General features: G+C 41.9%; 1 protein-coding gene and 1 long non-coding RNA gene across 5 annotated transcripts in view; both read left to right on the top strand.

Moving 5' to 3' along the window:
* The window catches only part of LOC125978202 (pro-neuregulin-3, membrane-bound isoform), a 158,044-nt gene that overhangs the window by 78,030 nt on the left and 61,436 nt on the right, over positions 1-18,578 (top strand). The window lies entirely within an intron of this gene.
* LOC137840797 (uncharacterized) lies at positions 24-3,468 on the top strand. 2 transcript variants are annotated; one of them, XR_011087858.1, is made up of 5 exons: positions 24-131; positions 836-940; positions 1,553-1,702; positions 1,775-1,861; positions 2,937-3,468. It is a non-coding gene; the product is annotated as an uncharacterized lncRNA (long non-coding RNA). The 2 variants fall into 2 exon arrangements; XR_011087857.1 differs by having other exon boundaries at positions 836-963.

The following is an 18,578-nucleotide window of genomic DNA, read 5'->3' as shown; positions in this document are numbered from 1 at the left end:
TAAGTTATTTGTGGTTTTAATTCCAGGTGACAGGCTCTCAGGCTCCTGTTGATGGTGCGCTGCCTGAATCAGCCAGAACTTGGCAGGACTCTGACCCTGATGATAACATCAAACAAGATGCCAGCCAACAGGTAACATTCAGTTAGACTTTGTTGTAAGAAATAAACTTTGTAGACCTTTTCTTGTTCTCTTAGTTTACAGCTTTTAGTTGGAAAGCTGTTCTTTAGTCAGAAGGTACCTTAAACAGCATTCAGCCAACCATTGGATCACACGGTTTTAGTGGTTCTCCTCATAGAGCCCAAACGAACCAGTGGCACACACACCTATAGATGGATTGTTGAAACATGCGCCCATGGGTGTCCAACCAAGCCAATCATTCACACACACATAACAGATTTGTGATGGCTACTTGTGGGGCCCTCCGTATGGATCTAAAGTTGTCTTGGTTATTCCAACCAAGCCAATCATTCACACTCACATAACAGATTTCTGATGGCTACTTGTGGGGCCCTCCGTATGGATCGAAGGTTGTCTCATGTTTTTAGATCATATTTTGGTTATGGACATTATGGAGGCTGATTATATTACAGCTATAGTTCCACACATCCTCAACAGCTAAACGGCTAAAGTGTCATGCTGAAGGATGCTCCACTACATCCATAAAGATGCTGTTATAGGACCTGATTAGACATCCAGAACTGACTGGAACACTTTAGTTAGAAAAGCTTGTTTGGTTTCGGGGACTAACTTCACATGATTTAACTATACAGGTCTTGAGTCTGTCATTTGTGGTGTCTGTATGATGTTGGTAAGTTATTTGTGGTTTTAATTCCAGGTGACAGGCTCTCAGGCTCCTGTTGATGGTGCGCTGCCTGAACCAGCCAGAACTTGGCAGGACTCTGACCCTGATGATAACATCAAACAAGATGCCAGCCAACGGGTAACATTCAGTGCGACTTTGTTGTAAGAAATAAACTTTGTAGACCTTTTCTTGTTCTCTTAGTTTACAGCTTTTAGTTGGAAAGCTGTTCTTTAGTCAGAAGGTACCTTAAACAGCATTCAGCCAACCATTGGATCACACGGTTTTAGTGGTTCTCCTCATAGAGCCCAAACGAACCAGTGGCACACACACCTATAGATGGATTGTTGAAACATGCGCCCATGGGTGTCCAACCAAGCCAATCATTCACACACACATAACAGATTTCTGATGGCTACTTGTGGGGCCCTCCGTATGGATCTAAGGTTGTCATGGTTATTCCAACCAAGCCAATCATTCACACACACATAACAGATTTCTGAAATATGGTTTCTTGTGGCTTCTTTGTTGTAAATTTTGGAGCCTTTTCCATGTTTTATATGTAAAATTTCCTGTGATATAAGGTTTTGGCATATTTCAGAGGATGTGTACAGCACCGGTCGTCTACCAGTTAAGATATTGGACAGAAATTTTAATTATTTTGAGCAAAGAAATTCTAGTCTTTATATTAATACAGCATATAAGAGTAGCTTGCAGAAACTAACAACACATTTCTTTTAATTCCCTCCATAGAGCTATCAATTATCAAAGGAGTTTCTCAAAGTGGACTACTCAGACAGTGATGATACTGACAATGATTCCCAAAAGGACTGCTCTGTACCTCTGCAAATCAATCTGCTCAAAACAAGAGTATATTAAATTTGACCAAGCATTCTTATACAGGTGCAGTTAATTTTTGTTTTAGAATATTGCTATACTGTGTTTTTTTTCTGTAGTTAAAAATCATCATTTCAGATGGGCTGATCCCAGAAGTGATAGAAGTGACCTCTTGTACCTCCGCATCTCGTGGCCCAAGTAATGAAAAGTCTGCCAAAAAGGGAGGTGAGTTTAGAGTAATCCTTTTCAATATATAACTTTATCACAGTTGCTTTTAAATTGCCCAATTGTTACTACTGTATCAGTATCTAATTATCCTCACATATGCTGCTTACTAAGATTTAGATGACCCAAGCAAGATATATTAAACACCACTTGACTTTTTTTCTTAGACATGTAAGGTCTAAACTTTTGAATTTTGTCATAAAATGAAAATTGACCCATCCTTTCTCATGTGAGTTACAGGTCATTGCTAACCTTGATTATATGTGAGATGTTTGTTTACATCTATTTTTAAATAGAGGTAATGTATACATGACACATTTACCTCAAAAGAGAGAAAGAAAAATTGCTCTAGATTAACCTATTAGTGAATATGCAAATTCACACATTGTCACACCAAGGCAGATACCATTCTTATACAGCTTGCATTTAATTTTTTACACATTATATATTTCCAAATTTACTTTTATCATCTTTGTTTGTCCATGTGTAGCACGTTATCAAAGCAAATTCCCCATACATGTAAAACACTGTCTGAAAAAAGTTTTTCTCTGATTTTTATTTTTTATTTTCCCTGATTTTGCAACAACTTGTATCTGTTCTTAATGGTTTTGTCAGAGAAATGGTGCATCCCAATGTGCTGCCATGGTGGAGTTTGACTGCCTGTGCAACCTCTGTAGGGTCCAGGAATTGCTTCATCTACCAGCAGTGACATTCTGGTCAAATGCAAAACTGCTTAAAAGTAATCAAGAAAATGAGAGACCTCTTTCCCCCACCACCAAAACTGGGGGCATTCTAATGTTACCCTTTTGTGCACCTATTTTTAATTTTGTTAATATCAAAACAGCTGACACTGAAGACCACCTAGCAACTTAAATGACCGGATTAATATCTCAGATATTAACTGATTTACTTATGTCTATTGTAGGCTCATCACTGTTGACAAAGATAGTTGACGTTATAAAATATCTCATTTGAATTATATTGTCGGATAATTGTACATAAAGTGAATGTATTCTTTATGCAATTTTGTTCTAATTAAGTTGTAAACTAAAAAGTGCTCTTCCTATGCCCTTAGGTAACGGAAAAGTTGTGAAAAGAAGCTGGACCCCAGAGGAATGTGCTGCAGTAAATAAACATTCAAGGAAGTATATATTGACAAATCAGGTTCCTGGTAAGCTTGACTGCGAGAGATGCATTGCTGCAGAACCACAAGCACCGAGCTGTTAAGTACTTTGTCAAAAAGAGAATAACCACCATGAGGAGAAAATATGAGTGAAACAGCTTCCCTTAACAGAGATAGAAACACATGGCTGGTCCTGTTTCACCATTTGTTCACTATTTGTTTGTGATTTTTTTTATGCTCCACTTCTCCTGTTCGTAAATGTTAGATTAAATAAGTTCCTTTATTCATTGGCTACATTTGTAATGTGTCCATTTAAAATTTTGACTCGACAATTATTACTTGTAAATCCTGTGTACTTTATAGTTAGCTAAAATGCAGAATTTAAATATTTTAAAATGTACCAATATGACTGAACAAATTGAAGAATATTAAGACTGTGACCAAGGAAAATGGACCAGAATCTGAATAAAGACTTCAGAATGTATTTTAGAATGCACATTTCAATGTATATCTAGTATATTTAGCCAGATGAAAGTATTAATAACACTAACAAAATTTTTAGGTTTTCTCAAATGATTAAGTCCACACAAATGCATGTTTGGGTTAGATTAGGGTTGGGGTTGAACTTGATAGATCCTCTTTATAAAGGCAGACCTAACAAGTCTTAAATCTTAACAGCAAGCTCCATAACTGGCTAAAAAAATAATGTGTGTATAGGTAGACCTCTTAAGGTTGAAATATTAAAAGCGATCCCCATAACTGACTAAAAATCTCATGTGTGTAAAGGTGGACCCCGCAAAGCCGGAATGTTAGAAACAGGCCCCAGATATGACTGAAAAACTGACATGAAAAAAAAAGTTTCAAATTGTGTTTATTGAAAGTGATTTTTAGTAACAAGATTTTTTTTGGGAGTTGCCTGATTTTTTTCATAGTTCTTGGACCACTAGAAAGGGTGGACCCCAGAACTCGGTAAATTAAGTTGGGTCCTGCAGAGGGAGGTTAACAAGGATGCGTGTGTGTGTGTGTGTGTGTGCGTGTGTGCGCGCGCGTGTGTGTGTGTGTGTGTGTGTCAGTGTTTTCCATTGTCAGTTGAACTGTTGCTTTTTTGTGGATAGCATGGAAGCTAACAACCTGTATTGCAGAGGTGTCAAACTCATTTTTGTCGCGGGCCGCATCGTCATCATAGTTTCCTTCGGAGGGCCATTATGACTGTCAACGCCATGAGTGATATACAATAGGCAACACAACTGATGAATAACAAGTTTTGAAATCAGAGACAAGAAAAAACTTTTCAGATATTTTAAAAAGATGCATGGTAATAAAAATTGAGCAATACAGTGGAGCCTCGGTTTTCGAACGTCCCGGTTCTCGAACAAATCAGTATTCGAACAAAAAATTCGAGATTTTTTTTTCTTCGGATGTCGGACGAAATTCGGTTGTCGAACCTCGCGAGATGAGCCGAGAGGACCCGCATGCCAACTGACTCCTTTCGTTATTACATTCTCGTTACTCTGAGGATTGCATCAACTCTAATCATGCCTCCAAAGGACGCAAGTGGGAGTAGTAAAGCCATCCTAAAACACAAAGACGCTCCTAAAGCAATGTGACAGTGAGCGCCCGGCGCGCTGCGGTTGCGCGATCGGACCAAATTAAGCTCCCTGCGCACTGATGTCCACTTAAATTTTGGAAAGTACATCAGGACTTTAAAAATATTTTCCAAATTTCAGCGACAACTCTGTCACAATAATGCGACCAATGCGGTGCAGTTGCGCGGTCGGCGACGCGCTACGGTTGGGCGTTTGGTGGTGCGCTGCAGTTGCGCGATATGACAAAAATGCGCAAACAAAAAAATGCTTTTAAAAGGCAGGGTTTTTTGTTTAGAACGGATTAAATGTTTTTCCATTATTTGTAATGGGAAAACATGAATCGGAATTCTAACGATTCACTTCTCGAACAGCCTTCTGGAACGGATTGTGGTCGAAAACCGAGGCTTCACTGTACTTCTATTTTTTAAAAGTGAAGACAATTTGCAATTTTAGTATTGACACATAAAGTTGATGCACAATTTTTTCTCCGCGGGCTGTCAATGTCTGTGTGCTCGCCCCTCCCTTCCTGTGTCTACTCCCAATCTATGTACTAATCCAGGGGTGGGCAAACTTTTTGACTTGCGGGCCGAATTGGGTTCTAAATTTTGACCGGGGGGCCGAACCAGGAGCAGATGGATGTAGTGTTTGTGTGAAGTAATATAAACGACCTGTAAAGGTCATTGCATAAAAGGTTTTGGCCTTTAGTAGGTAGTAAAGTATGGATATTCAAAAAAAGTTTTATGAAAACAAATGCATTTATTAACAGCATTAAAAAAAAATACCTCGGATCTCTCCTAAGAATTGCCACAACAAATTTTACTCCAGACTGACACACTATCAAAAAATGGGAGATCAACAACACTGTTCCCACTGAAAATGAAGGGGAGGCTTTCAAGTTTGTTGTAAAAAAATGCATTTTGAATATGATCTGTACAAATAGCAGGGTTTGAAACTAGCGACCATTCTCATTTTCAAACAATGCAGGATGCTCAAGGACATTGATGCGCCACCTGTTTGTGACTAATCTTAACCTGTAAAGTTCTTAAGGCTTACTTTAAGGAAGTGTTTCCCGTTTCCTCACCTCTGTTACCAGGTGTTTGTGAGTTAAAACTCTGCTCTCATTTTCAGATACCCCTCACCGTGTTGCCGTTTTGATTACTTTATTTGGATGTATGCTTTCACCGATTCTTCAAGATGACATATTTGGTCAGAATGTTTGCCATTTGATGTGATCTCATAAGATAAACATCTTTCATTAATCTGACCTGCAGGCACTGAAGTGATGGAGACTGTTATTCATAATAACAGTGTCGTATTTTATGAGAATCACTGATAGCAGTTTTTTAGGGATTTTTTTTTAATGCTGTTAATAAATGCATTTGTTTTCATAAAACTTTTTTTGAATATCCATGCTTTACTACCTACTAAAGGCCAAAACCTTTTATGCAATGACCTTTACAGGTCGTTTATATTACTTCACACAAATACTACATCCATCTGCTCCTGGTTCGGCCCCCCGGTCAAAATTTAGAACCCAATTCGGCCCGCAAGTCAAAAGGTTTGCCCACCCCTGCTCTAGTCTGTCTTTTGAGTTCTTCAATAAACCTTGGTCCAAGCTGCATTTGGTCGCTCAGCTCCATTCCTTCCCTGATACAGGCCACATAAAATGATGTGGTGGGCCATATCTGGCCCACGGGCCTTGAGGTTGACAACTATGCTGTATTGGATTTCTAGTGGCAATTTTAATGATCATTTTATAAGTTGATGATAAGGATAGTCAAAGTCAACAATGAAAATAATTTTGGTCCATTTTTTCTTCCTTTTTGAACTTTCTGACATGAAACAGCAACATTTAAATCTGTATACCATAAAGTTTACTGAGCATTTTATTCCTGAGTGGGTGAGCCATACGGTGGCGTTGCTTTCCCGGAGCAGTGTTTTTTTGTTTTTGTTTGTTCAAGTATGATGGAGTAGCAGAGAAGTGCTTGTTGGCCCTGTGGCCAGAGTTAACTTAGCTGTTAGCTACCAGAGCACATTTGGAACGTTCTGCGCTTGAGCGCTTCAAAGAGGTTTGCGTTTTTCGTCCTTGATGTAATCCATCATCCCCTTTTCGTGAAATGAATGACGCGCTTAAGGCACACGGAACAATTGTGTGACAACTTTGACACGCCTCATTTTCTCCAACTTCAGTTGATATTTTTAATATAGTATATTGCAGATGTTCTAATTTGCTCTCCATGAAATATCCATGAGCGCTTTAGTGGCAGCTGGAAATTGTAAATGAAAAAGATCGAAATACAACATGCACATTTGGGAAATGAGCATGTGAGCCGTCAGATATGTTGGAAGGGCAAATGTAGTGTGTGAGTGTGTGCGGAATGTTAAGGTGATTGCAGCTGCCTGGGCTGCATGCATAATGAACAAATGACTGTATGAATGAATAACTGCTCAATTGGATGCATGCTGCGGCTACTTTGTATGCATCCCGTCAGCACGTCTATGAAGCAATATTTTCTGACAGCTCCTCCCGCACATGTTGAGGCAATGAGGCGTTGGAGTGAGGGAGGTTGCTAACACCCCCCCCCCCCCCCCCCCCCACACACACACACACACGCACACACACACCAGTCTCAATGTTTTGCACGCAGATGTTTCGTTATGTTGATGTTGTGCTTCATTGCCATTTAATGGCCGATTGCTCAAATGCGAAGTTGTTTACTTCCAGATGTTTGACTAACCAGTCATCTCCCCTTTTCTCTTCTCTTTTCTTTCTTGTGTGCTCCGCTGGACCGCGACTGCCTGGACTACTTGACCGCCAACAGGTAAGTTGTTGCCTTGTTGATGCCTCTATGAATATGATAGAACCGTTATGGGGACGGCTGCTATGGGTGCATGCACAGTATGTTTAAATAAGGATGGGCCCGATTTTAGCGGGAAGTCTCGGGTGAGAAGGTTCCGATTGCACAGCTGACATTTTCGCTTTAGCGATGTAGAGCTAAAGTGGCTCGGGGGACGCTGAGTCGCAGCAACCTAATTTGTCTGACGTCTGTGCGGAGACGCAACTTTAGCGTTTTGAGCGCACCTCCAGCCGCTGAGCTAAGCGACTAATCCATGACTTGCAGCTTTTTTTACGCCCAGCTGCGTGGCTAAAAGTTGTTTTTGTACTAAAAGAGACGAAATGAGACCAGACGAGATGAGTCCAGGTGGCAGCGTTGCCGTAAATGGCATCGCGTCACAGCTTGGCTTTAAGTAGAGGTGGAGAAAGTACTCACACGCTGTACTTGAGAAAAATAAGTAGTATGATGGCTCTACTGAAATCAAAGTATAAAACACAGACAAAAATGTTGTTAAGTGAGTTTGTTTTTTGTTTTTTTTAAATTGCAATTATCCCTCATTCTCCTATAAAATTTCTGGCTCCTGATCGTAAAACGGCCACAAAATGGGTGGCCAATCCTGGTATTGGCTGTTGCTGTGAGTACTGATACTTTAAACCTCACGTATCATGGTAATACATTCTACTGTTTTACATTTTACTCATTCAGTTGTGGTCTATATAAAGTGGAACAGCAATGCTTTTGTCTCACTCCTCATTTTGATACCATCACAGGTCCCTCTTTTCTGCTTGTTCTGAGGTGCGGCTCAGAGCAAGCCGTTTTGGTGCTGTTGGATTTTGTCCGCAATTTAGGGAGCGCGCTATCTGCGCCTCACGGCAAAAGCCATTGCCAATCACCTGTTATCTAACTTACTCACTGCGTGCTCGTTTGATTTCTTCAGATTTAGGAAAATGCTAAGACACTGAAGCAGAAATTAGACTTACAGAGGTTGGTTGAGTTCAATCACAATTCTTGTTAACAAAGCTCTTGTTAGAGATTTGCTCACTCCAATTTATTTTGCAAGAACCACAAGGTAGACAAGCAAGTTCTTTTAGACACCTGCAGGTGGAGAGTCCATTCGTCGCTGTGCGTGCAGCGATGTTCGAATAGCGCTCTGGACTCTCCTTCCTGCAAGAGAATATTTATTAAGAGAAACAGAGTGGGGGTATGAGTGGGCTGAATAGAAAGCCCTTGTCCTCTAGTCTAAACATCTCAGGGGATGTTTTACGATCTTGTGATAAGGAGGACAAGGTAAGGTATTTATTACCTGTTGCATTCCAACATAATCCTATGATAAAGATAACCTGGAAACCCCTAACAGCTCTGTTTTCAGGAAAGTACAATACAGCGCTGGGCCCTTCGTGCGACCATGCTCAAGAGCAGAAAGTATCCATTCAGAAAGGCAACGTTCAAGGTTCTTTGGTCAGCTTATATTCAGTGGGCTGAGTTTGATGGGTGATGAGTCTTTGGGGTGGGGCAAGTTCACAGTAGAGTTTGATTCCATGGGAGTGGGTGCTGGTTTGGTGAGAGCTGGTTCCATGGGGTTGGGTGCTGATTATGGGCGATTCGATGTGTGTGGGGGCTGATGTTTTCCATATCATCTTTCGGCCTTGGCGATCACCTTGGCTGTTTTCCTCCTGGCGTTCTCCCTCTGCTGGTTTTATCTCCAAATGACCTTCCTGTAAACATTCTCCTCCATTCTTGCACATACACTGTTGCACCTCATCCATTCATCATTCTTTCAATTTTGTCATTTTGTACGGAATTATGTGAGCTTTTGGCTGTGACATCATCAATTTATTGATGTTTCCTGACTATGCCAAGTTTGTACTTACCACTTACCATGTTTTTGTTTGTTTGTTCTTTTGATACTCCATGTACTTGCTTACGTCATCATATTCTTAGTTTAATCATGCTTTCAACCATATCTTTTCTTTGTTAGGCAAAATATTTCCCTCTGTCCAGAACGTTCAGTAGTAATCTAAAACTGGCGTCTAGCATTAGTCAAAACATAAGATACAATCAAGTACTGAACATTTTTAGACGACTTTGGCAGTGTCTGTGATTTAGAAAATCATCAGGCATGCATTAAACAGTTCCTTAAGGGTCATTAAGCTATTCAGGCAATATATAAAAAAACATTTGTTATTTCAAAGTTCTCAGAAATATATATCAGATCATAAAGTTATAAAAACCTTTCTCATTACCACTTATCAAAAATGTCTTCTTTATTGATTTGGTGTGTAGGTATAATTATATGCTTAAAATGTTTCTTTTATTGATTTAATATGTGAATATACTTGTCTGCTTATGTACTTTATTCAATGAGGTTTGAACATATCTGTTTTTGCAGCTAGGCAGGACTTTTTGTATTTCGACCCCATTCCTTCACTGCGGTCTCTATAAATGCAAATGGGATACACACCCTCCAGGCCGCAAGATGTGCGCCACCCTATACGATCGACATATTTGTTGTTTTTTAGCCGAGGTAGTGTTTACTTCCGCTGCAAATATTTTGGTTTATTTAAGGTGACCAGATTTGGGTTGCTGAAAAAGAGGACACCTTCTCATATTTTCGAGGACGTTTCGAGGACACGCGCGTGTGTGTGTGTGGGGGGGGAGGTGGGGGCTATGGTTAGGGGTTAGGGGGGCTGAGAGATGTTTTTTATTTTTGGGGGGGGAGGAAGCGGGGTGGGGGATGCCTGCCTTACACGTTAGGCACTCAGCTTCATATGCATCACGACCCTGGCGAAAGCAGGCAATTTTTTTTTCAATTCCTCCGTAAAGATGCATTTTCGTTTCGGAATATTCTCCACTCGCTGGCAAGCACTCGCCTACTTCCTCCTAATGCACACGCACACACAATCAGCAGTGGCTAGATTTGAGGAGAAGGGCGTGACTTATTTGCGAACGATTACAAAGAAACCTGGAATGGAGTGAAATGGAACAAAGTCAAGTTTATCAAGTCAAGTCAAGTTTATTTGTAGAGCCTTACATCATAAGCAGTCTCAAAGGGCTTTACATAGACAAACAATTGACAGTTATTCTCAAAGCATCCCCTGATCTTAAGCTCCCAAAAGGGCAAGGAAAAACTAAAAAAAAAACTACCAGGGGAAAAATGAGAAACCTTGAGAAGGGACCACAGATGGAAGGATCCCCCTTTCAGGATCACCAGGCTGCAGTGGATGCAGAGAGGGCGCATAAAATACGCAATATGAAACTCAATGAAAAAGTGGATGTCCAAATCAAAGCGAAGAGCTGCCGGAGGTGCCCTCGATTGTCCTGGCAATGTCTTCGAGGTGGGTAATCCGCTGCAGTTCCCTCATCCTGAATTGGTCCACGAGAATCCAGATAGCCGCTGTCAGCTTGGGTGTCACCTAACCACCTACCCAGCTGGGAAGGGGTGGGGGGAGGGGGGATGGAGAGAGGGAGCGAAAACAAACTCCAGCCGAATCGGCCACTACAGGTTAATTAAAGGCCATATCATAGAAATGTGTCTTTAAACGTGTCTTAAATGTTTCTATTGAGGTAGCAGTTCTAATATCCATTGGTAGGGCATTCCAAAGCTCTGGAGCCCGAATAGTGATAGTACGGTTATCTATAGTTATAGTGGTTTCCTTAAATAATTGATAACGAGCTGGACCAATTGTCAACATCTCAGTTTTATCTAGGTTAAGACGAAGGAAGTTGAGAGACATCCATTGCTTGATCTCTGCAAGGCACGCCTCAAGATTACAACAGTCCCGCGGATCTGTCATCGATAACGGCATATATAATTGGGCGTAACATTGAAAACGAATATTATATTTACGAATTATGTCCCCAAGCGGAATCATATAAATATTAAATAGAATTGGTCCGAGTACCGATCCCTGTGGGACACCACACGTAACATTATAGAGCTCAGAGGACGGATTGCCATGGACCACTCGGTACGTCCTGTCTGATAGATAGGAATAGAACCAGCCTAGTGCTGACCCTGAAATACCAACACAACTTTTAAGACGCTCTAATAAAATATCGAAGTCTACAGTGTCGAAGGCAGCACTAAGATCAAGTAGTAACAATACCAATGAAGTGTTTGAATCCATAGCTATGAGGAGATCATTAGTCACTTTAGCAAGTGCTGTCTCAGTGGAATGATTAGCTCTACAACCAGACTGAAAAGATTCATATTGATTATTGGCGACCATGTAATCAATAAGCTGCTGCGCTACTACTTTTTCCAGAAGTTTTGCTATGAATGGGAGGTTTCAAACTCGCCTATAATTACCGAGACAGTCCGGGTCAAGATTTGGTCGCTTAAGTAGCAGTTTAATGATAGCGGTTTTAAAGGCTGTTGGCACTATCCCAGAGGAGACAGACAGATTAATTATACTTAAGACGGACGGTCCTAAAATTTGAAATAATTCTTTAAATAGTAGGCTGGAAGCGGGTAGAGTAAACATGTTGTTTGTTTAGCCGCACTAACAAAATGTGTAAGCCTTTCAAGGGACACGCTTTTGAAATTTGAGAGGGTTATTGCATGATCGTCAGCGCCGGTAATCGGCGGTCTTGACTGAGCGATTCGAATGGTCATCTTGATCTCATCCCTAATGGATTCAATCTTTTGAGCGGAAAATTTCATGAACTCGTCAGCTGAGTGGAAGGAGCTATTGGGGGTCGGCTGGCGTAGTGTTAGCTTTGCCACTGTATCAAATAGGTATTTAGGATTGTTTTTATTGAGATTAATGACTTGCGAAAAATAACGAGTTTTTGCTAAGATAAGCACATTTTTATATTTGAGGAGGCTGTCACGCCATGCCAGATGGAAAACCTCAAGTTTGGTTAAACGCCATTTGCGCTCATGCTTTCTACATAATTGCTTAAGCGTACGTGTTTCATCTGTGAACCACGGAGTAGGCAATCTACGGCGAGTTTTCAGACGTAGCGGCGCCACAGAGTCGATGGCATTTAACAATGTCACATTGAATTCATGTGTAAGATTATCAATAGAGCTGATATATGCGGGAAATATGACAGTTGCCGGCGACAGTAACTCAGATAAGGCAGTTGCAGTCATGGAGTTAATATTACGGCTGCTATAATTCTGATTGCTCTCTTGTCTTTGACAAAGAATTAAAATTTCTAATTTTATTAAGTAATGATCAGAGAAAACAGTAGTGTATGGAAGTACTATTATATTTGAGGTTGCCAGTCCTTGGGATAATACCAGATCTAAGGTATTTCCATTCTTATGCGTTGCTGCCTGTATGGCTTGCGTAAAACCAAATGTATCAGTTAAAGTCTGAAACGCCGAAGTAAGTGGCTCTGACGGTAAATTCATGTGGATATTGAAATCGGCCATGATTATTATATTATTCACATTTGTCACTAGATCAGCCACGAATTCTGAAAATTCATCCAGGAAGCCAGAGTAAGCCTCGGGTGGACGGTAAATAACAGCAAGATAAAATGACGGTAAAGCAGTGGATCGGACAGTGAGAACTTCAAATGTTTTAAATACGTTAATCGAACGAGGCATAAATCTAAGATCGGAATTTGAGATGAGTGCGACACCCCCACCCTTTTTTCGAGGACGCGCCACATGCGAGCTCACAAAATTTGGAGGCGAGGCCGCATTAAGCAGCAGCAGTTTATTAGGTTTTAACCAGGTCTCACAAAGACCAAAAATGTCTAGATTATGTTCCGTGATGAGGTCATTAACGAGAACTGCTTTCGTATGAAGCGATCTAATATTCATAAAACCGAGTTTAGGATGAAGGCCGTCCTTCCTCAGCAGCTCGGGGCAGCCCCAGAAGGAGGACCAATTATCTATAAAATACAGTCCCTGCTTTTTACAGAACACAGCCATCCATCAATCAAGACTAATCGACTAAACCTCTCATCAGTGCCTCTCCCAGGCAGGGGGCCAGAGACAAATACTCGATGCCGACTCATCTTTGTGGCGAGATCACAAGTCCTCGCTATGTTTTTCTTTGTGATCTCTGATTGCCTCATCCTAACATCATTGGCGCCGACGTGTATCACTATGTCCGAGTAGCTAGTGTTGTTGGAACTACGCTGTTGACTAGGCCGATCGCGAGTCAGCTCCCTAAGATTAGCTTCTATGTCGGGTGCTCTGCCCCCAGGAATACACATTACCGTGGCTGGATTTTTAAGCGTGATATTTCGGGTAATGGAGTCACCTATGACCAAGATGCGAGGGCCAGTAGACCGAGATGACTTTGGACGGCTATGCGTCTTATCTGGCTCATCGCGATTAGCAAGCTGCTTGGGGTTAATGTTAACTGGGCTAGCGGGCGGACTACAGTCTGCGTCTCTGTCCGCCACATCTACTGTTATCGCACTATTCTGCTCTAGCTGGTCGACACGTCCCTCTAGCAGGGACAACCTCTCTAAGAGAAGGGTGCAGTTGGTGCACGAAGCCGTACAAACCTCTTGATCCGCAGCCATACTTACGTGTCCGATGATCGACGGTAGACAAACGGCCACGAAGCCTCCACTGAGAGCCAGACAGCGACGTGGACGAAATGGCAGGAATGGTCTGTCCGCGATGTTCAACAGTAGTAAACTCCCAAAAGTGGAGTAAAAAATGTAAAAGACAAGGAAAAACTAGAGAAGAATATACAAATGTAGAATTGTAGATCGTCTCTCTAGTGACGCTGCGGCGCTCTACGTGCCGTCTCAGTAGCAATTCTATTGACAATGTACTGTACATGAGAGGCAGTCGAACAAAATCCCGGACAGTTTTTGAAATTCTCCCCGGACAGACTTTTGGGGCTGAAAAGTAGGACACGGGGAAAAGGGGACGTCTGGTCACCGTAGTTTATTAAAAGATGTCAACGGCAGAAGATTTGTCCCTACAAATATAACACGTAACAAAATAAATCCCCTCACAATATTTATGAACACAGCTTGTAAACAAGCACTGCAGTCAAGTTAACCAGTAAGCTAAAGCTAGCGTTAGCGAGACGCTAAAGAATGCATTTAACACATTACTGTGTTCCCCAAGAATAATACAGCACTTTCGAAACTTTTTGATTAATTAAAAGATATCACCGGGAGAGACTTGTCCATACATAACACGTATTAAAATAAATCCCCTCACAATATTTATGAACGTCTCGTAAACAAGCACTGCGGTCAAGCTACGAAGTAAGCTAATGCTAGCGCTAGCGTTACCGAAAAGCTAAAGAATGCATTTAACACATTATTGTGTTCCCCAAGAATAATACAGCACCTTTGATGCAATTCATCTGATACAACTACTCAAAATACACCCATAAGAAGTCAAAACATAGAGCACAAAGCTTACCCCTTTACTGTGTCTGTCGTTTCCATAGATTGAAGGAACTGAACCATCAACTACTAATACAAAAATCTCTCTGAGTAATAAAGATGGTGGATTTGCAAAACCGTTTGGCAACACCCATTACCTAATTGGTTTGTCCCGCCCCAACGGATGTGATGTAATAGATAAGAATACGTAATAGAAAATGGAGAAAACTGAACAGAGTAGAAAATAGCCCCCCAACAGATAAAAATATCTCTGCAGCACCTGGAGGGTATTACACTTTTCTACACTCTTGGAGGCTCCAAATACACAAGAAAATCAATTTAAAAAGAGTATTACGTCAGGATTCCATAGGCACCGTTACTGGTAATCAGTATCCCTAGACCAGTGGTTCTTAACCTGGGTTCGATCAAACCCTAGGGGTTCGGTGAGTCGGCTTCAGGGGTTCGGCAGAGCTGGTATGTCATCCCCCCCCCCCCACATGGATGACCGATCACACCTGAATGTCGTGTAAATTCGCGATAACGCATATCTGAACTGGTCTTGCAAAGGCAACAGCAGAAGTCACACTGATTTCCTGGTATGTCATTCCCTCCCCCTAAAGAGGGGTTCGGTGAATGCGCATATGAAACTGATGGGGTTCGGTACCTCCAAAAAGGTTAAGAACCACTGCCCTAGACTATTATCGTGAGGACATTCATGGCCCGGGTCAAAGTTAAGTCGGAACGTAGCATGTGTTAGGGCTCGACCCGTTTGCCTTTTTACTCGTTTTAAGCAGGATTGAACAAAATGTGTACCGTTCTCTGGCTCAACTTGTCGCTGACAGTGAGAAGTGGGAGATTTTGCAGTCAAAGCGATAGCGTGTACTGGAACGTAAGACGGTCATGAAAATGTTTTGCCAGCTTCGGCGAGACCTGGGTCCAAGGGAAGATGAATTGAATGGATCGGCATTTTGGCAGCAAAACATTTTTGAAAAGGGCTCAAACGGGTGAAGCGAAGAATTGATATGTGTTTGGAAAACGAACTTTACATAAGGGTGAAAGTATTTTTTCTTGGTTGCTTGCCACCAGCGACTTGAAGACCGCGCTGCTCACGCTTGGAATTTTTTTATAGGCGCTTTCATTTTAGCAGCACCGCTCGGAGCTTCAATCGGATGATATCATGCACGCACACAATATTTATGGCTAGATCCACCATAAAAATAATTATTTGACTTGGAGCGGCTACAATCTGGATACGTCGGACGTGCACGTGAGCAGCTAGAGGCTTTATGGCTCATCACAGTGCAATTCCTTGCAAACTAATGGACCGATAAGTCTTCGCGGTCTCAAGACGTCAAGCAGCAGAAGGTGGCTGGAGGAGGAAAGTGTCAAAATGGCTCTTGGACGTCAGGGGAGCTTTTTTAAAGGAAGTACAAAATGGCTGTCCGGTCACGGACAGCTGCGTTATTACTGTCGTCCAAACACTTCTCTCAGTGCGCTTGTGTCAGTGTCTAATCCCGTTGCGGTGATGTCCGCACTGCTTACAGCCCATCGGGTACAGATTCGCGTGCTTTTGCTGGGATACTTTTTGCTCTGATGTGCTTTGACGTCTGAACCGACGCAGAACAGAAAAGCCGTCTCACACTCTCCTGGTGGTGATCCTTTGAATTACAGCCGACCCCCATTTATGGGCTCGGGGCAAATACATTAGACCCACAGCTGGCCCACAACATCATTTTTCGTCCAGTGAAGTTGGTCTGAGCAGAACTCGTCACAATCCCATTGGACTGGCAAAACACATCCGTCGATTGAATTTCATAATTGCCATTTCTGCTGAGTATGACACGTCTGGCGGGTTATTGGGTAGATATTGATGCTAAACTACTTCAGAGCAAGTTGTGTGTTGTTTTGTCCCCTTGGATTGTACTGTGGGTTCCCCCAATTGCAACGTGATAGCCTTGCTGTTCCGAGGTGGCTTGAGTTAGTGTCAGTGTCAGCCCCGTGACATCATTCAACATGTGGGCTTCAAGCGCACACACACACAGAGCCACACGCCGACAGTTTGAGGCTTGTTTATCCTGCAGCCACGTCAACACACTGGACAGGATAGAGCGCAACAAACATCCCTGTCAGAATTTGGCCACTGGAGGAGTCCGACGCCGGGTTTTGACAGGTGACGTTTCACTTGTTGAGCTGGAGAACACAAACATCAGCAGCACCCAAAATCAAGACGGACGACTGACTCTCGTCAATCCGGGGGTAGAAGAATGCGCCACGGGAGGAGGAGGGCGAAGAAATGGAGATCTCTCCCCGCCAAGGCCGCCAGTGACGACTGATTGACAATGAATCTTCATGCAAATGGAGTCCACGTTGGTCTTGGAGGTGTAAAGCGGTCCTGGCAGACGTTCCTCTGGTACCCATACGTACTTCCAGGAAACTAATTGTCATTCTCAGTACTTGTACTTCCTCCAGTCAGATAAGTGCAATCCAATCATGAAGCCGTTATTACCCAGAAACCGAACGTTAATGCTATCTTGACTTGTGAGTTGAAGTTGTTACGTGACCGCTATATCAAACCAACAAAAGTAATTGAAATTCCGCCCATCCAGTCCAGCCCACAAAAACCGCTGCACCGGATTTTAATTCAGCACATTTCCTTTGGTGACAAGATGTACGCTTTTTCCATTCTTTTGAAATTAACGTTGGAGCGTGGTTTGCTTTAAAGTAAGTGGAGACAAATAAAAGCTTATTTTTTATTTGCCTTTGCTTTCTTTTGTGACACCTCAAACTACAAAACAAGTAGTAAAACAAATAAACGAATCATTTATGTCCAGTATTATAAAACATTTGAAGGTTTAAAGTCACTGGGATTTACGCCAATATCCGTTACCTGGTGATGGTATTTCATATTATACTATGTTAGCATTAAGCTAATGGGTGCTCAGTACACAAAATTACATGTTTTGGTTGCACATCAGTTTTTTTAAGATACAATGTTTGATTCCATTTTGCGTCAGGTGTCTTACATTAAATTTCCACGTGGAGTGACATAGTGAACCTATTCCACGCGATAAAGAAGGCTCACTGTGTCAGTGGTTGTGGGATCCGACTGTGTCTTGTGTTTGCCTTTGACTCAGCCCAAGTATTCGTCATATTTCACAAGTGATTAGCGTTTCAGCGGCAGAAAAACAATATTCCAGCCGTCGCAGGCAAGTCAGCCTTTGATTGAGTTTGACTCGCTTGAATAATGGCAACGCTATTACGCGCCGTTTCCGTGCTTTGCGTTTCACTCTCAGCATTCACACAAATAAACGCTTAACATGTTTGGGCATGATGGATCGTGTTTCATCTTCAATCATTTCATCTTCTCATTACCGCTTCACACTCGGAGGATTTTCATATTTTATCAGCAGCTTCGCCGCAAGTTCATTGTGCACTGACAAAATGGAGGCTGATTGGTGACGTCATGCTAACTCATGCTACTTTCTTCTGAAACAACCTAAAGCCAGTGCCGGAAAGTAATGAACAACAAATATTTTGTTCCCACGATATGTTGTTAAAGTCATATTTGGTCCGCTAAGGCATGTGACAGTAATCAAAAGAAACTAAATGTCAATCTTTCTTGCTGAAATGTGTCGAATTTTCCTAAAGTCATACGAAATACAAGCACGTGGAAATGTTTTAAAATTCTTGAGTTGCTATGTTTGAGTACTCAAAGAACGATTTGTGGCGAATTGTTTTGAGCCACGAAAGCAATCACCAGCTGTTAGCTGTCAGCACCTCTGCCTGGCGAACCGGCCGCAACGCAAAGTCAGAGTTGGCCGCTAAGTACCGTGATGTCGCTGTAATTAAATTGT

This window comes from Syngnathus scovelli, chromosome 12 (genome assembly GCF_024217435.2).
Source record: "Syngnathus scovelli strain Florida chromosome 12, RoL_Ssco_1.2, whole genome shotgun sequence".
NCBI lineage: Eukaryota > Metazoa > Chordata > Actinopteri > Syngnathiformes > Syngnathidae > Syngnathus > Syngnathus scovelli.
Note: the sequence above shows the minus strand (reverse complement) of the source record. Positions and strands in the feature narration are given on the sequence as shown.